The 18,849-nt window shown below is 44.8% G+C and overlaps 1 protein-coding gene across 10 annotated transcripts in view; it reads left to right on the forward strand.

The window, feature by feature from the left end:
• The first annotated feature begins 2 nt into the window (after positions 1 to 2).
• Pebp4 (phosphatidylethanolamine binding protein 4) overlaps positions 3 to 18,849 on the forward strand; it is a 211,338-nt gene continuing 192,491 nt past the window's right edge. For 8 of the 10 annotated variants that reach the window (XR_015453371.1, XR_015453375.1, XR_015453369.1 and 5 more), the window contains exon 1: positions 3 to 7,839. The gene's annotated coding sequence lies outside the window, so the exon portion shown is untranslated. The remainder of the gene's footprint in view (positions 7,840 to 18,849) is intronic. The other 2 variants (XR_015453372.1, XR_015453378.1) reach the window with 1 other exon arrangement.

An 18,849-nucleotide genomic window follows, 5' to 3' on the forward strand; every position in this document is an offset into this window, starting at 1 on the left:
AATTCGGCAGCAGGCCAACCTTACCCCAAAGCCTAGCCCCGGGCCGCAGTCTTTTCTGGCCGGTGTAAAGGAAAGTGACTTCCGGATTTCCCTCGCTGGCTAGAAGAGTCCTTGTCCTGCCCTTTTAAGGTGCGGAAAGTGTGGAACAGGCGGGAGGACCCGGCATCCTGGGGGCGGGGCCGGTTTAGGCGTGGACAGTGCGGGCAAGGCCCTGTTGGGAGTTCTGAATGTGACATCCGTGGGACAACTGGACACATGGGCTTGACTCGAAGGAAACAGGAGGCACCAGAGATGTGGGGTTTGGGATCAGCAGTCTGGAGAGAGACGTTAGGACCCTGGGAAGGGATAGCTGCCTCTAGGGAGACTACAGAAAGAAGTTCAAGGGACAAAAGCCAGGTACCGCGGTTGAAGAGGCAGAAGGGGTACTGAGGCAGGTAATCATTTACCTTGTCATTGTATCTACAGGCCCTCAAAGTTGTGGGACAGGCAGGGACGCTCCCGGCGGCCCTTTCTCGCCACCTGCTGGTCATGGGGTTTAATGATGAGCTCAGGAAAGGGGATTCCCAGGGGAGAGGCCAGAGTCCTGCTGGCCATTGCAACGCTGCTAATTCCCTTTCACAGGCTCTGACCTCAACCTGCCCAGTCCGCGTAGCTTCTAGGCCTTGAGGGAATGGAAGTCCCTCCCTGTCCTGTGCAGGGCAAGAAAATCAGAAGTGGGAAATGGGGTGGAGGTCTGGGGCTGTCCTAGAGAAAGGAAGACTGCCCAAAGCCTGGGGCTCTCTGGGGTCACTGGATGCCCTGGTGAGAGAGGCCTGGGCCACTCAGTCTCAGCTGCAGAGCCTTGGGCCCTGGCTCACCTGGTTGCCTCACCCTTGACACTAAAAAAGGGACGAAGAGCCAGCAGGCCACCCTGCTCCTGCACCCTGCCTCTGCCTTGTGACTGTGCTTAATATAGGTCAAATGAAAACAGCTCCCAAAATAGCCCTTCTCTGAGAGGCAGCTGTGGCTGTGAAGTGCTCCACAGAAAGGGAGAAGGTGTGGGTGACAGGGGAGCCTAGGTCCCCTCAGGTGTTACGTAACCCGGGCTCAGGGATCCAGGCCAAGTATCTGTGTGTGGGGGGTCCCTGTCTCCCCCCGGCCTTCCCCTCTCCACTACCCCCAGGCCCAGCCGCACAAGCAAAAACGGAGCAGGGCCCCTCTTGATGCAAGGTCACCCCAAAGCAACACTCCAGGGAGCCTGTCATGCATGCCTAAGTGGTCACATGACTCCTCCTCCCAGAGCTGGCCGGGAGCCCTGGAAAGGGTCAGCTGACTCCCCGGAAGGGCCAGTGCCTGGGCCAGGTTCATCTGACCCAAGGCACAGGCTCAGAGAGCTGGGGAGGAGAAGAGACCACAGGTCCTGCCTAGGGCCGGAGGACGTGTCACTGTGGGAGGGGGCTGTGGCCACTTTCTCAGCTTTGCCTCAGCTGCAGGGGCCTTTCTGTGCCCACCAGTCATTTCTCCACATTCAGGGCCCACTTCCTCAGACTGCCCTGAGCCAGGCCTCTCTGGTCACTGCAGGTGCTATGGTGGAAGAGACCCCTCCTTGCCCACAGGGTCTCAGAGCCCAGAAAGCGGGACAGACAGAGGCCCCCAGGGGACAGGGGGGCACTATCTTGATTTAGTTTTTTCTCAGACAGGGTCTCACTATGTGGTCCAGACTCATGGTGATCCTCCTGCCTCAGCCTCCCAAGTGCTGGGATTACAGGTATGCACCACCACACGGGGCCCTTGATCTTGATGAGTACAGTCACAGGATCAAGATGATCTTGCTAAAGAAGTGACTTGGGAGAAGCAGACAGGAAGGTTAAGAAGGAACCAGGCAGGTCAGGGAAGGGGGTCAAGGCTGTGGGTGTCCCATTCAGAGGAGAGGTCACACATGTGAAGACCTGGATGCCAGACAGACAGCCTGCCTCTAAGAAAAGCTGCAACTATTGCAGAATGGCTGGTGGACAGAAACACAAGGGCAGAAAGCTGGGTGTGGTGGTACACGCCTACAATCCCAACACTCAGAAGGCTGAGGCAGGAGGATTGCCATGAGTTCTAGCCAAGATTCTTGTCTAGAGACATGTAAAAAACTCTGCCTGGCAGAGGTCCAATGGAAGTCCCCTCACCCTCTGCAGAAGAAACCAGTGTAGTCACCAATTGCATGTTCATTTCAATGTCCCTGATCTATCCATGAGTCCATTCCTTGGATCACCTTTTGGACTGGTTTGAAGACCTTACAAATCTTTTCATTATTAAGGAGTCAACTAAAATTTTTTAATATGTGTTAGCTGTATATTGGTATGGGAGTGGTGGTTTTACTTTTTTGAAACCTATCTTTTAGTAGACACATATATCAATGACAGCTTTAAGCAAACACAAAGCGATCAAGCCATCATTCACTTACAGCACCTTTTCCTTCTCACATGGCTGTCGAAGAGGAGCCAATGTATATGTGTTTTGACCATTTCTTCAACACTACACAGGACAGCTCTCTGGCTGGTCAGGAAAACAAAAACCAGTGCATATTTTCACATGTGACTTCAGTATTTCAAGGGAGCTTTTCAACTTTGTACTAGTGGCATCATTGACACTGGGGATCTGGCCTGAAGGCTCCTGACCAGAGGGAAAAGCAGGAACTCTCCAGGAGCTCCCACCAGCCAGCCAGTGACTCAGTAAACATTTTCTGAGTGTCCACAATGTGCAGTGCTTGGTGCCAAAATCCAATCAGGAAATAAAAGTCTCTTTGGTCTGTGCATTACCTTTCCTATTGCTGGGACAAAATACCCACCACCCACAACTTAAAGGAGGAGGGGTTTAATTTGGCTCATGGTTTTGGGGTTTCTGTCCATGGATGTCTAGTTCCAAGTCAGAAACAGCGTGATGGAAGGGTGTGGCAGAGGAAAGCTGCTCAACCCATGGCAATCGGGAAGCAGAGAGAAAAGGGAGGAGCAGGGACAAGAATACACCTTTCCAGGTCCTGTCCCCAGTGACCTGCCTCTTCCTCACACCCCATTTACATGTGAACTCACCAATGGATGAATCTGCCAATGAGTCTAGCACCCCATGATCCAGTCACCTTCTAAAAGCCTCGCTTCTTAACACAGGGAGACTTTTGGGGGACATTTTACGTTTAAACCCGTAGCAGTCTGTTTTAAATTTATTTCCTGATTTCAAAAAGGAAGAACAAACCACATAGCCCTACATAGAGATATGATATGAGTTATCATGACAGGCTGTTATAATACCATGAAATGTTATGATATGATGTAAGAGATATGGTATTCTCATTAGAAACAAACAGGCCAAAAGGCAAGTTACAGTATTGCCTCCTGGCTTGGAGAGAAGCAAGAGCAGCTCAATCTAGTGAGCTCACATCCTCGCCAATCCGGGCACAACTGGCAGAAAGGGCCTGGCATCTTTCCTCGGCCCTATGTTCCTGACACAGACACCTGGGAGGGAACTAGTGGGGTGACATCTGGCTTCCCTGCAGGGGAGAAGGTCCTTCAAGGGACCCCTGGGGAAGGCCTCAGTTTCATTTGTTTATAATCCAAGGCCTGTGGATTCTGCTTATCTGGTAGGCAACTTGGTGAGCAAAGGGAGACAGTCTCACTATCAAGAGGCATCAGCCTGGGGAGCTCGAGGACCTCAGAAGGGGGTTCTCCCAGGGGCCTCTACTAATGTGAGTAGCTGCCAAGGAATATGTGAGTGGCCTGCTCAGGGAGGCGGCACCCATGCAGGCAAAGTCAAACAATGAGGAATACGACAGTCTGGCTGTGTCCCCAGGGTTCACACTCTGGAATTCCCACTGCCACAGTGTTGGGCGGTGGGGCTTGGGACTCAGGCAGGCCCTGATGGATTTGATGCATGAGTTCTAGCTCCCCTCAAGGAACAAAGAGTACACAGACCCCAAGATGCATTGCAAACATCTCCCCCATTGCAAAATCTTCTCATCTCTCAAGCTTCCCTACTATTTACCTATTCCTTTATCATAGCTCTTGTGTTTTATTGTTGCGTAAATGCCTGTCTTTCTCATTAAACCTCAGAGGCAAATACTATGCTGTATGTATCCTGGCACGTGGCTGGGCCCAGGGGATGTTTAAATGGAACTGGCAGCTACATCCATCACCTCTTGCAAAAGGGACCAGTCCATGCAGACCCTGTTGAGACCATTTTTTCCCCCCAGTTGCTCATTGAGGCCATGTAGCCTCAGAGATTGGGGGCATCCAGCCTGAAGAGGACCCCAGGAACATCTGCTGACTGGTGAGTAAATGAACAAATGGAACAGGATGAAAGTCAGAGTCCAAGACCACGGTGTCCTCTGGCCATTGCAGTTTGGATGACCTGTGAATCCAAGGAATAGAGTTCACAGCAGTGAAGGGGCATTTGTGTCCACAGCCTTTGGAGGGAGTGGCCCAAGGTGTCCTGGAGTGGGCCATGAGAACATAGGCCTGGAACGCAGCAGATGTGGCTTAGGATCCAGGATCCAGGATCCGAGTCTCCTGGTCACTAGCTGTGTGGCCTTGGATAGTCTTCAACCACACCAGGCTTCTGCTGTAAAGTGGGGATGAGAGCACCCAGGACTCGGGGCTGCAAGAGGAGGAAGTGAAACAGTGCAGGTTATGTGAGTTCACACACTTTTTGGCACACAGTGAGTGCACAGCAAATGAACACTGTCATTGTCAGCTGCAGTGACACAGGGGGAGTCCTCCGGGGGAGCAGGGTACCCGGAGGCAGAGAGCAGAGGTGGAGACTGTCCGGCTCCAGCCTCTCTTTTCTGCAGAGGGGCTCGGGACACCTGAGGATCGGCTGCACCCCTGAAGCCTGGTAGGACAGCTGTTTGTTCTGCTGAAGGAGCTGCAGGAAAGTGACAGGGCCTGGACCTCATGTGGCCAGATGATGGAGGCTGATGTTGGCAGATCGACAGCCCCTAGGATCCTGTTGCCAGGGATTTTAGGAACGAGAAGCCATTGTTGAGCTGTCACCCACAGGCCCTGTGTCACCCATGGGGGCCACGTTGCAGCTCTGCGTGCGTGTGTGTGTGTGTGTGTGTGTGTGTGTGTGTGGTGCTAAGGATGGAACCCAGGGCATCAGCCATGTTAGGCAAGTGCTCTACCACTGAGGTGTATTTCCAGCGCTTATCTTGCAGGGTTTATTTGTTTGTTTTGTTTTGGTTTTTGGAGTCAGAGTCTAGCTATGTAGCCCAGGCTGTCCTTGAACTCTTGATCCTCCTGCCTCAGCCTCCTCAGTGCTGGAATTACAGTCATGAGCCGTCACACCTGGGGCATCTTGCAGTCTTGGTGGTATGTATCTGTCTGTTCTCATCAGATCTAGGACTTTTCCTGGCTCAAGGGGAAAAGAGAGAAGCAAGCATATCATGTGGCGAGCACTGGGCTCACCCTTCACCTTCCTCGTCACCTGGTGACATCATGACGTGCAGGCCAGTGTGCCCACTGCAAACTGGTCTAGAGCATAAGCTGGACCAGGGCCAGCAGCGGTAGCCCCAGGATTCAGACCCTGAGTGGGTGTCCAACCCCAGAAATCAGAGCCCTCTGTGCCTGGCTTGTCCGTCTGGTCTCTCTTCCCGGAGTCTCCCTGGCCAGGAATGTTGGGGGCAGCCTGAAGGATCTCTGTCCATTCACCTTGACCTTGTTAATCTCACAAAGCCCACACCAAGCAGTGGATGAGAAGGACTGGCGGCAGGAAGACAGGTACACGAGTCAGATGCTATCTCTGACACTCCCCACCAGGCCTGGTTCCCCACCTGTAGCATCTCCTCACCTTCCGTGCAGCTCTTGGAGATGTGTGACACTGAGTGACAGTGCCACAGGCAGCATCTCGTGCTGCCCTTGAGATTTTCTGTTCCACCCCGGCCCACTTGGCCCCTTGTGCTCAGCCCTCCAGCAGCTCCTTCCTGCTCCCAGGCCAGAAGCTGCATGTCCTTCTGGGCCTCAGTGACTTTGCACGTGACATGCTTTTCTCCTGTCCCAGTGGCAGAGCCTTCCTGAATCCTTACCCTGGAAGAAAACTACACCCTCTGCCTCCATTGTCCTCGTGGGGGTTAATTCCTAGCAATGACTGAGAGACGACACAGACCAATGCCATTGGAAAAAGAAGTGTTGCCACAGTTGTGAGAGGAGGGGACACACCATGCTGCGCAGGGCCACACAGGGAAACAGCTGGGTCAGTTCACATGTGCAAAGAGCAAGAGGCAGGAAGGGGGCAGGAAAAGCAATTTTGCAAGCTCAGGCTCAGATATCTGAATAAGGTCGGTGAGCTCTGGAGCAGAGAGGGGGACTCTAGCTGTCTGGTACCTGACCTTGTGTGGTATGGGGCAGGGGGAGCATTGGGTTGTCCTGTAAGAGAAGATCCAGAAGGTACTTGGGGGTGTGACTTGGTTGGTTTGCACAGGAAAGGTATGTTCATTAGCTGGGTGTTGTGGTGTGTGTCTGTAGACCCAACTACTTGGGAGGCTGAGGCAGGAGGATTGCTTGAGCTCATCAGTGGAGACCAGCCTGGGCAACATAGTGAGATTTTAAGAGAGAGAGAAAAAGGAAGGAAGGAAGGAAGGAAGGAAGGAAGAAAGAAAGAAAGAAAGAAAGAAAGAAAGAAAGAAAGAAAGAAAGAAAGAAAGAAAGAACTTGTTTACAAGAAAGTTGTTTGCCATCTCCAGGAATCTGCCAAGGATGGGAGGGGCAGGGTCTCCAGCAAGGCCTCCCAGCTGTCAGACCTCAGTAAAGACAGAACATAAACCCACTGGGGCTTTTGCAAGGACATGGGATCATGGGGGCGCCACACTCATCAGGGGAGATTCACTCACTGATGAATTCATAGGTAAATGTGCTGTTCAAGATGGGGCCTGGTTGGAAAATGCAGGCCCTAGGAGCATGACCAGGAAGGGTGCCTCTCCATTCCTGGTTCCTCCTTTTCTTCTCGGCTTCCTGGTTGCCATGGGGTGAGCAGCTTTCCTCCTCCAGGACCTTCTACCATGCCCTTTCTGCCTTGGAACCAGGCATGCATAGATCGAACCCTCCCAAACTGTGAGCCAAATTAAATCTCTCCTTTCAGTCAGGGGTATCAGGTATTTTGTCCTAGCAATGGCAACTGAAACAACCCTGTGGAAACCTGAGTCTGGGCTGACCGGGCTGACCTTGGATTGCACCGAGTGTTACCCTTCTTCTCCATTCTTCTGCTGGCTCCAGGCCACACTGGTTGGGGAAGAGGAAGGCTTCAAGTCCCCACCACCTCCCCATTGGGAACTCTGAGGAAGACTGCCAGACCTCCCTCCACTGGCCGTGGCTATAGGTCTTCTGCATTACACAGTCCAATGCTAGGCACCTATCTCTGGATGCTGTCTCCATGGACGGTGTCTGTGTCCCATTGCATGTGCCCACAGCTTTCTTTTCATGCATCTCTAGTGTCCCTCTGCCCGCCTCACCGGGTACCTTGAAAGATAGGAGGAATGGGAACAGAATTGTCTCTGCAGTGTCCACTCTTTTCCTTAGAATCCTTGGGAGGAGAAATGCCAGAAAACCCACCCATCCTTTCCCTATTCTCTCCCACACTACCTAAGAGCCCCTCCCTGGAACTTCCCTGGAACTTTCTCCAACTGCCTCCCCAACAGCCAACTGCTGCCCCCTCTCCTGTGCTCTAGGAACTCCCAACACCTCAGATCCTCAATACCAGCTCACCTTGACTGCCTTTAGGGTCCAAGCCTTGAGGAATCCCGGAGGGAACTTTCTTCCCACCTTTTCCAGAAATCTGCTCGACACTTCATCTCACAGCCACCACCCAACGGTTCTCCCTCAGCTCTGGGTAAGTGACAAATACTCCTCTCTTGTTGATGTGAAGTAGGGTTTTTTCATAAGCCAAAGGTGGGGAGGAAGGGAGAGAGAGAGGTAAGAGAGAGTGGGTGGGTGGGGAAGGAGAGAGAAAGTCAAGGACAGACAGAGAGACAGACAGGAACGTGGCCCAGGGAGCCGACAGGAATCAGTTTCTCTCCTGCACTCGAGTGTGACTGGAGGATGTATTCATGGTATTTCTGGCCTCTCTAAGCGCTGAATATTTCTCTAACTCTCTCCAGAAAGGGCACTGTGGAATAAACTACTGGAGCTGTGGGCTGGGTTGGCATTACTGACTTCAGGCAGGCCTCACTTCTGAGGGATTTAGCAAGTGTCTTTCCTTTATGGGGTCCTCATTTCCTCTTTCATGAAGCAGGAAGAAGAATATCTAACTTCCCCCAGTGTTTAGAAGTATGGCAAGAGCCACACTGACCTGTTCCTGGAAGGAGAGTGAGGTTAAGTTTTGATGAAGTACAGTGTATGTAGTTTTACTTCCGTATCCTGAGATTTCGGAGTCATATACCCTTCATACAAATCACTACCAAACCCAATGCGGTGACGTTTTCTCCCTGGTCTCTTCTAAGAGTTGCATAGTTTTACTGCTTACATTTAGATCTTGGTGTACTTTTGAGCCAGTTTTGACATGTGTGACATGTGTGGTGGGGCCAGCTTTATTCCTCTGCACGTGGCAGCTCAGTTGTTCCACGCCATTTGCTGAAATGACTGCCTCTTCTCCACCCAGGGCTCTAAGTACGCTGGTTAAAAACCATTTGTCCGTGATGCAGAGTTTATTTCTGGGCTCTCTATTCTATTCCATTGGCCTAATTATCTGTCGTTCTGCCAGTACCTCACGTTTTGATTATTCTAGTTTTATATTAAATTTTGAAATCAAGAAGTCTTCGTTTTGCTTAGAAGACTATGTTCTTCTCAAGATTGTTTTGCTATTTGGAATTCCAAATAGAGATTACATATGAGTTTTTCTATTTCTTAAAAAACAAAGTCAAATTGAAAAAAAATCAATGACATTTTGATAGAATTTGCCTTGAATGTATAGATCACTATGGATAATTTTGCCATTTTAATAATAGTAAATCTGATCTATGCGCACATATGTCTTGACATTTAGCTCTGTGATTGTTTCACCAGTAATTTGTAGTTTTCAGTGTACACGTTAATTTTTTTTTCACATTACTGCAAATGGAGTTGTTTCCATAATTTCCTATTTGGGTTCTTTATTGTTAGAGTACATAAATCCACTTGATTTTGGTATGTTGATTTTGTATTCTGTAATTTTGTCACATTTGCTTATTAACTAACAGGTTTTCTTTTTCTTCATTAAGTTTATTCCAACAGGTTTTCTTTTCTTGAATTATTAGGATTCTATATATAAGATCATGTCATCTGCAAATAGGTATCTTTGTACTTTCTCCTTTCTAATTTGGATGTCTTTTCTTTTCTTTTTTTCTCTTTTCTTTTCTTGCTACATCTTCCAGTATATATTGATTAGAAGTGGCAGGTAAATGCATCTTTGTCTTGTTCTTGACCTTAGGGGAAAACTTAAGCCTTTCACCATGGAGTGTAATGATAGCTATGGGGTTTTCATATATGGTCTTTATTAAATTGAGAAAATTTCCTTCTCTTTCTGGTTTATTGCTTTTATCATGAAAGTGAGTTGAATTTTATCAAATGCTTTTTTATAAACCAGTTGAGATGATCATGTGGTATTTTCCTTCATTCTATTGTTGTGATTTGTTACATTGTTGATTATTTTTAATGTTGAATCATCCCTACATTCCAGGAATAACACTTTGTCTTGGTGTATAATTCTTTCAGTGTGCTGTTGAATTCTGTGTTAGTTTTCAGTTGAGGATTTTTGCACCAGTATTCACAGGGGATATTGATTGGTCTGTAGTTTTCTTTCTTCATGGTGTCTATTTGGTTTTAGTGTCAAGATAATACTGGCCTCATAAAATAGTGAGGAAGAATGTTTTCCTTAATTTTTTGGAAGAACTGGAGAAGGGTTGATGTTAACTCTTCTTTAAATACCTGGTAGAATTCACCAGTGAAACTATGTGGCCCAGGATGGGAGATTTATTTTATTTCTTTGTGGGGTGCTAGGGATTAGAACCCAGAGCCTAGCACATACTGGGCAAGTGCTCCGCCACTGAGCTATATCCCCAGCCCTTCACTGAGAGATTTTTTTAAGCACTGCTTCAATTGCTTTACTTGTTACAGACCTGTTACAATTTTCTATTTCTCCATGACTCGGTCCTGGTAGTTTTGTGTTTCTGGGAATTGGTCCATTTCGTATAAGTTACCCAATTTGCTAAAAAACTAATGACCTTTTCCAATTGACCATATTAATCTTAAAATACTGTTTCTTTACATTTTTTGTACTAAATTCTTTTATTGGTACATTGTAGGTATACAACACAATTACATTTCTCATTGGGAATTGTACCTTTACATAATGCATCTTGATTCTTATTTTTTCCCCATTCCTAGCCCTCCCTTCACCCCCTCGACCCTTCCCTATTTACAAAGACTTTATTTCCATTTTTTCCACTTCTCAGCATTTTTCCTTTCCCTTCTTTCCTTTCCCTTCTTTCCTTTCCCCTGCCCCTCCCACTACCCCTACCCCTTTGGACCATTTCTTCATATTATACATTATCGATTATTCATTCTAATCATTGGTACATTTTAGGTATACAATATAATGACATTCATCATTGGAAATTTGCACCTTTACATAGTCTCTCTTGGTTCTTATTTTTCACCCTTGCCCAGCCCTGCCTTCAACCCCTCCAGTCCTCCCTATTTACAAAGATTTTGTTCCTATTTTTCCATTTTCTCATATTAAACTCATTCCCTTCTATCCTTTCCCCTAGCCCTCCCACTTCCTTCCCCTTTGCCCCTTTTCTTCCTATTTCACATTACCTATTATACATTTAGTCCTTATTTACACTTTCAGTTTCTCACACCAGAGAAACTATTCGGTATTTACACATGTGTGTCCTATTTATTTCACTTAAGAGTATTGCCTCAATGTGCATCCACTTAGCTAGAAATGTCTCTAATTTCTCATTTTTTATGGCTGAGTAGTACTCCATTTTATAAAAAAACCACATTTTCTTGATCCAGTCTCCAGTTGATGGGCATTTGGGCTGTTTCCAAGTTTTAGCTAGTACAGACTCCGCTGCTATGAACATGGGTGCACATATATCACTGTGGCATGATTCTTTTAATTCTTTGGGGAAGATCCCCAGCAGTGGAATAGCGGGGTCAAATGGGACTTCCAGTCCTAGTTCTTTGAGGTATCTCCATACTGATTTCCACAGTGCTTGCACCTGTCTACACTCCCACCAGCAGTGGAGCAGGCTTCCTCTTTCCCCACAGCCCCGCCAGCATTTGTTATTGGTTGATTTCATGATAGCAGCCATTCTTTCTGGAGTGAAGTGGAATCTCAGCGTTGTTTTCATTTGCATCTCTGGAATGACCAGTGATGTTGAACATTTTTTCATATATTTATTTGCTATTTCTACTTCTTTATCTGAGAAATGTCTGTTCATTTCAGCTGCCCATTTTTTGATTGGGTCTTTAAATTTGGGAGGTCTGATCTTTTTAAGTTCTTTATAGATTCGAGATAGTAGACCTTTGTCTTAGGAAGAGCAGGTGAAGATTTTTTCCCACATTGTGGATTGTCTCTTCACACTGCTGGTGGTTTCTCTTGCTGTGTAGAAGCCATTTAATAAGAAGAGATCCCATTTGTTGATTGTTTGTGCTAGTTCACGGGCAACTGAGGTTTTGTTCATAAAATCTTTTCCTACACCGATGTCTTCAAGGGTTCTACCTAACCTCTGTTCCAACTGGTTCAGAGTTTCTATTTTAATATTTAAATCTTTAATCCATTTTGATTTTAGTTGAGTGCATGGTGAGAGATACAGGTCTAGTTTTAATCTTTGGCAAGTTGAAGCCCAATTTTTCCAGCACCATTTATTAAAGAGGCTATCTTTCCTCCAGTGAGGGTGTTTGGCTCCTTTGTCAAAGATGAGATGGCTGAGTGTGTCTGGCGTTGTTTCTGCATCTTCTAATCTGTTCCCCTGGTCCTCAGGTCTGTTTCTTTGCCAGTACTATGCTGTTTTAATCACAGTAGCTTTGTAGTATAGTTGCAGGTTGGGGATTGTGATACCCCCTGCCATGTCTCTGTTACCTAGAATTGCTTTTGCTATTCTGGGTCTCTTCTTGCTCCAAATGAATTTTTGGATTGTTTTCTGAAGGTCTATGAAGTATGCTGCTGGGATCTCAATTGGAATTGCATTAAATCTATATAGCAGTTTTGGAAGTATGGCCATTTTCACTATATTAATCCTTCCTACCCAGGAGCAGGGGATGTCTGTCCATTTTCTGATATCATCTTCACTCTCTTTTCAGAGTGCCATAGTTTTCAGAGAAGAGGTCTTTGATTTCTTTCATTAGGATGATTCCTAGGTATTTCAGTTTTTTGGATGCTATTGTGAAAGGAATTATTTGCCCTATTTCTGTCTCAGTGAGTCTGTCATTGGTGTAGAGGAAAGCTATTGATTTTTGTGTGTTGACCTTGTAACCAGCTACTTGACTGAATTTGGTTATTAAGTCTAGAAGACTTTTGGTGGAGTTCTTGGGGTCTTCTATATAGAGTATCATGTCATCTGCAAATAATGACAATTTGACTTCTTCATTTCCTATCTTTATTCCTTTTATTTCTTTCTCTTGTCTAATTGCCGTGGCTAATGTTTCCAGAACTATATTAAACAAGAGTGGTGATAGTGGACATCCTTGTCTTGTTCCTGATTTTAGTGTGAAGGATTTCAGTTTTTGACCGTTTAGTATGATACTGGTTGTTGGTTTTTCATAGATGGCTTCTATCAGTTTGAGGTAGAGACCATCTATTCCAATTTTTTGTAGGTTTTTATCATAAATGCATGTTGGATTTTGTCAAATGCTTTTTCTGTGTTATGAAGATAATCATATGGTCTTTGTCCTTGGCTCTATTGATATAGTGTATTACATTGATTGATTTGCATATATTGAACCATCCCTGCATCCCTGGGATGACTCCCACTTGATCAGGGTGTATGATCTTCTTGATGATCTTCTGCATTCTGTTTGCCATTATCTTACTAAGGATTTTTGCATCTATGTTCATTAGTGAGATTGGCCTATAGTTCTCTTTTTCAGTCGGGTCTTTCTCTGCTTTAGGGATCAAGGTGATGCTTGCTTCCAGGAATGAATTTGGGAGTATTGCTTCCCTTTCAATTTCACTGAAGAGTTTAAACAGTAGTGGCAGCAGTTCCTCTCTAAATGTCTTGTAGAATTCAGCAGTGAAGCCATCAGAGCCCAGGCTTTTCTTAGTTGATAAGTTTTAAATTACATTTTCAATTTCACTGGTTGATATTGGGTTGTTCAGAATTTTTAGGTCTTCTTCGTTCAACTTTGGTAATTCATATGTATCTAGGAATCTGTCCATTTCTTCTGTGTTTTCCATCTTATTGGCGTATAGGTTCTGGAAGTAGGTATTGATGATCCTCTGGATTTCTGCTGGGTCTGTTGTCATTTCACCCTTTTCATTCTTAATTGCATGGATTTGGGCCTTTTCTTTCCTTTTTCTGACAAGGTTGGCTAAAGGTTTGTCAATTTTGTTGATTCTTTCGAAGAACCAACTCTTGGCTTCATTGATTTTTTGTATCGTTCTCTTAGTCTCCATTGCATTGATTTCTCCTCTGATCTTTATAATTTCCTCCCTTGTATGAGCTTTGGGGTTGTCTTGGTCTTCTTTTTCTAGAAGCTTGAGGTTCAGCATCAGGTTGTTTAATTGGGCCATTCTGTTTTCCTAATATGCGTATTCACTGCTATGAATTTCCCTCGTAAGACTGCTTTCATTGTGTCCCATAGATTCCGATATGTTGTATTGTCATTGTCATTTAATTGAAGGAACTGTCTGATTTCTTCTTTAATTTCCTCTGTGATCCATTGGTTATTCAGAAGTGTGTTGTTCAATTTCCACGTGTTTATGAAATTTTTTTAGTTTCTTTTGCTGTGGATCTCCAATTTCATCACACTATGGTCTGATAATGTACAGGGAATAACTTCAATTCCTTTACACTTACTTAAACATGTTCTATGTGTGAGTATGTGGTCTATTTTTGAGAATGACCCATGTGCAGCTGAGAAGAATGTGTATTCTGATTTTGTGGGGTGGAAAACTCTGTAAACATCTGTTAAGTTCATTTGTTCAAGAGTTCGATTGAGTTCTAGTATTTCATTACTTATTTTTAGTCTGGTTGATCTATCTATTTGTGACAGTGGAGTGTTGAGGTCCCCCACTACAATTGTATTAGTGCATATATGACTTTTCATGTCCGTTAGTATTTGTTTTATATAGTTGGGTGCACTAGTTTTGGTGCATGGATATTTATGATTGTCATCTCTTCCTCTTGGATTCTTCCCTTTACAAGGATGTAGTGTCCTTCTTCATCTCTCTTAATCAGTGTTTGAAATCTACTTGATCTTCCAAGAGGATAGCTACTCCTGCTTTTTTTTCGGGTTCCTGTTGCATAGAGTATTGTTTTCTACCCTATACCTTTCAGTCTATGAGTTTCCTTTTGAATGAAGTGTGTTTCTTGTATGCAACATATTGTTGGATTTTGCTTCTTGACCCATTCTGGCAGTCTATTTCTTTTGATTGGTGAATTGAGACCATTAACATTGATGGTTATAACTGAAACGTATTGACTTGTCATTGCCATGACTTTTTCTTTTTGTTGGGTTCTCCCCCTTTACATTTAATTTCTTGTCATGCCAGATGAGTTCATTCTGCTTTGCTTCCTGGGGTTGTGATCCTCAATATCTGTTCCTAGGATATTGTGTAAAATTCTTTGGAGTGCTGGTTTGGTATTCACGAAGTTCTTAAGGTGCTCTTTGTCATGAAAGTATCTTATTTCTCCATCCATTTTGAAAGATAGTTTTGCAGGGTACATCAATCTGGGTTGGAGGCTGTTTTCTTTGAGGGCTTGGAATATGTCACTCCAAGCTCTTCTTGCCTTGATGGTTTGTGTTGAGAAGTCTTCTGTGATTCTGATGGGCTTTCCTTTGTATGTGATTTGTTTCTTTTCTCTGACTGCTTGGAGAACTTTGTTCTTCTGTTGTGTTTCTGGAATCTTAACAATTATATGCCTTATGTGTAGTTTTTTTTGATCAAGGCTATTTGGAGTCCTATATGCCTCCCTTATCTGTATGTCAAGCTCTTTTCCCCTGCTTGGTAAGTTTTCTGCCATTATTTCTTTGAAGAGATTTTTTATGTCATCTGCACTCTCTCCTGTTTCTTCATTGAGCCCAATCAGTCTTATGTTATTCTTCTTTGCATCATCTAGCAGCTGCTGGATTGATTTCTCATGTTCCCTTATAATTTTGAAGCAATTTTTCTTTTCCTGGTCACTAATTGCAATCTTATCTTCTATATCTGAAATTCTATCCTCACATTGGCTCATTCTGCTGTGTAGACTTTCAATGGAGTTTTTCATGTCCTGGAAATCTATTTGCATCTGTTTTATGGAGTCCATTTGTTTCTTATGTTGGGATTCCATCATGTTCCTGAGCTCCTCTCTAGATTTATTAATCATTTCTTGCACTAGGAGCACAATTTCTCCTGTTATCTGAGAAATTATTTCTGATTTCATTTTTTCCAGATCCCCTTTTGTTGCCAGTTCAGTGGGTCCAGGTGGTTGAGTATCAGAGTGTTCCATCTCATTTCCCTTTGGGGTTGCTGTAGGTGATCTGGAAGTCTGGTTTTGAGACTTATTTACATGTTTTCTCATTTCGACTGGGCCAGGGGGCTGTTAGCACCTGCACGGATTACCTCCTCTGTGCTGGGTGAAGTGGGCCAGGGGCCGGGAGCAGTGGTAGGGATGGTGACCCAAAAGCCCTTTCCTGTGGGCTGGGAGCAGCGGAAGGGATGGTGGCCAGGAAGCCCCTTCCTCTGGGCCAGGAGCAGCGGGACAGAAGGTGGCCCAAAAGCCCTTTCCTCTGGGCTGGGAGCAGTGGGAAGGCTGGTGACTTGGAAGCCCCTACCTCTGGGCCAGGAACAGCGGGACTCAGTACCTTGGTCTGGTGGTCTGGTGTCCTCTGCATCTTTGTAGTGTGGAACCAGGTGGCTGCCTGTCTGCAGCGGGGTGATTCGGTGTCTTCCGCGCGAGTCAGGACCTCAGTAGGGCGTGCACAGACCTTCCTGTGTGCAGCGGGCTAGTTATTGTGGGAGGATGACCCAAGATACCCTGAAGTGCAGTTGTCGTCTTTTGTTCTGTAGCTCAGTTGTAAATGAAGAGTCTTTTCTCAAAATGGCTTCTGATTAATCACTATCAAATATGATAGGTGCTGCACTGGCTTTCTTCTCCAACTCTAGCCTTGTGGTAGCTGAGACAGACCCCTCCCCCCCTACTTCTTTAAATTTTGTACTAATTTCTTCCGTTTCATTTCTGATTTTAATAACTTGAGTCTTCTCTCTGTTTTTACTAGTCAGTCTGGCTGACAGTCTGTCAATTTTTTTTTTTCTGTACCGGGGATTGAACTTGGGACCTTGTGCTTGCAAGGCAGGCGGCAGAACCACTGAGCTAAATCCCTGGCCCAACAGTCTGTCAATTTTGTGCATGGCTTTTAAAGAACCAATTTTTGGTTTTGTTGTTTTCCTGTCCTCTATTTATCTCTGTTGTGATTTCTTTCTTTTTCTTTTTTCTTCTGCCGGCTTTCCATTTATTTTGCTCTTCTTTTTCTAGTTCCTTAAAGTGCAAATTTGGGTTGTTGATTTGGGGGCTATCTTTTTAATGTAAGCACCTGCAGCTTCCCAGTAAAACCACTTGAAGCTGTCTTAGCACACATACAGCCTTCCCTCCTCCCCATAGGCCTGGTTCTATTATGTGTTCATTTTCATTTCTCTCAAGTTATTCTCTCATTTCCCTGTGATCTTGTTTTTGACTTACAGTGTGTTGTTTGTGGGCCAAGGATGTTGTTTAGTGGTGGAATTCTTCCCTAGCATGTGTAAGACCCAGGTCCAATCCCCAGGACAGCAATCATCAGTCAATCAATCAATCAATTGATCGATCAATTGTGTTTTAAAATTTCCACTTGTTTGTGATTTTTCCAGCCTTTCTCCTGCTGTTTTCTAGTTTCATTTCACTGAGCTCAGAAGAGATACTTTGTTATAGCTTCAGTCTTTTAACTTTATTTAGATTTGTTTTGTGGCATGATATGTTGTCTATTTTGAAGCGTATTCCATGTGTGTATGTTAGGAAAGGTGTATTCTTCTGTTGTTGAATGGACTGTTCTATGTATCTTTGATACATCCAATTGTTGTTGAGGTCCTCTATTTCCTTATTGATCTTCTGTTCAGGTTATCCATTATTAAAAATGGCATATAGAAATCTTCAACTATTATTACTGAGTTGTCTATTTCTCTAATTAATTCTGTCAATGTGTGCTTCACATGTTTTGGATTGCTGATGCTTATGCATATGCTGAAACTGCTATATCTTTGTATTAGTCTGTTTCCTGTTGCTAAAACAGAATACCTGAGGCTGGATACTTTATAAAGAAAGGCATTTATGGCCATGTAATGTGGTATACATCTGCAATCCCAGATACTTGGGAGGCTGAGACAGGAGGATTGCAAGTTCAAACCTAGCCTGGGCAGGTTAGTAAGGCCTGTCTGAAAATAAAAAGTAAAAAGGGCTGGAGATATAGCTCAGTGGTAGAGTGCCATTGGGGTCAATATCCAGTACTGAAGGAAAGAAGGAAGGAAGGAAAGAAGGAAGGAAGAAAGGAAGGAAAGAAGGAAAGAAGGAAGGAAGATTGTCTCAATTTTGGAGGTTCAAGAGCTTGGTACCAGCACCTGCTTGGTATTGGTGAAGGCCAGCATCACACAGTAGATGACGGATGCAAAAGCGAGAGATCACACTATCAGACAGGAAGCCAATGAGCAGGGGAGGCCCGGGCTTGCTCTTTTACAACAACCCTCTCGTGAGAGCCAGCCTGGGTCCCATGAGAACTACAGTGATTCTTTCAAAGGCTGGAGCCCCAGGTTGCCAAATCACTTCTCATGAGGCTTCTCCTTTTAAAGGTCTCACTGCCTCCCAGTCCCAACACTGCCACATGGGGGACTGAGCTTCCCACCCAGGACCACTGGGCTCACGCACAAACCATATCAGAACCATGGCAGTGTTATTGGCAGAAGATCACCCTTTCATCCATGTACAGTATCCTTCTCTGTCTCTTATTACACATCTTGATCTAAAGTCTATTTTTCTCTTGTTAGCATCGTCACCCCTGCTCTCTTGGTTACCATCCTTTTTTCTTTCAATCTAGATATGTCTGTAGATCTAAAGTAGTCTATTATAGGTAGCATATAGTTGGATTTTTTTTGTTTTTTTGTTTTTTTAAGACAGGTTCTTGCTATGTAGTTCAGACTAGCCTTGAACTCATGGTGATCCACCTGCCTCAGTCTCCTGAGTGGTGGGATTACAGGCATGTGCTATCATGTCAAACTGGATCATGTTTGTTTGTTTGTTTGTTTGTTTTAACCCAACTTGCCAATCTGTAACTTGTTTTCCTCATAACTTTTGACTAGGGAAATTGATTGATTTAAATGTAAAGAAATTACTGACCTGCAATGATCTATTTTGCCACTTTGTTATTAGATTTCTGTATGTTTTTCGTTTCCCTGGCCCTCATTTCCTCTATTGCTACCTTTCTTTGTGTTTAGTTGGTTTTTTGGGGTGAAATATTTGATTGAATTCTCATTTCCTGTAGTATAGATTCTACAGATGTATCTTGGCATTACCTTGTGGATTGCAGTGACATCCTAAAGTTATAACAATCCAGTTTGAATTGATGCCAGTTTAAACTTCAATAGCATACAAAAACTATTCTTATACAGGTCTGTCTCCTCCCTTTCATG

The sequence above is a fragment of the Heterocephalus glaber genome, unplaced genomic scaffold (assembly GCF_053883595.1).
Source record: "Heterocephalus glaber isolate CG9 unplaced genomic scaffold, H.glaber_assembly_v1.0 deba00001460, whole genome shotgun sequence".
Taxonomy (NCBI): Eukaryota; Metazoa; Chordata; class Mammalia; order Rodentia; family Bathyergidae; genus Heterocephalus; species Heterocephalus glaber.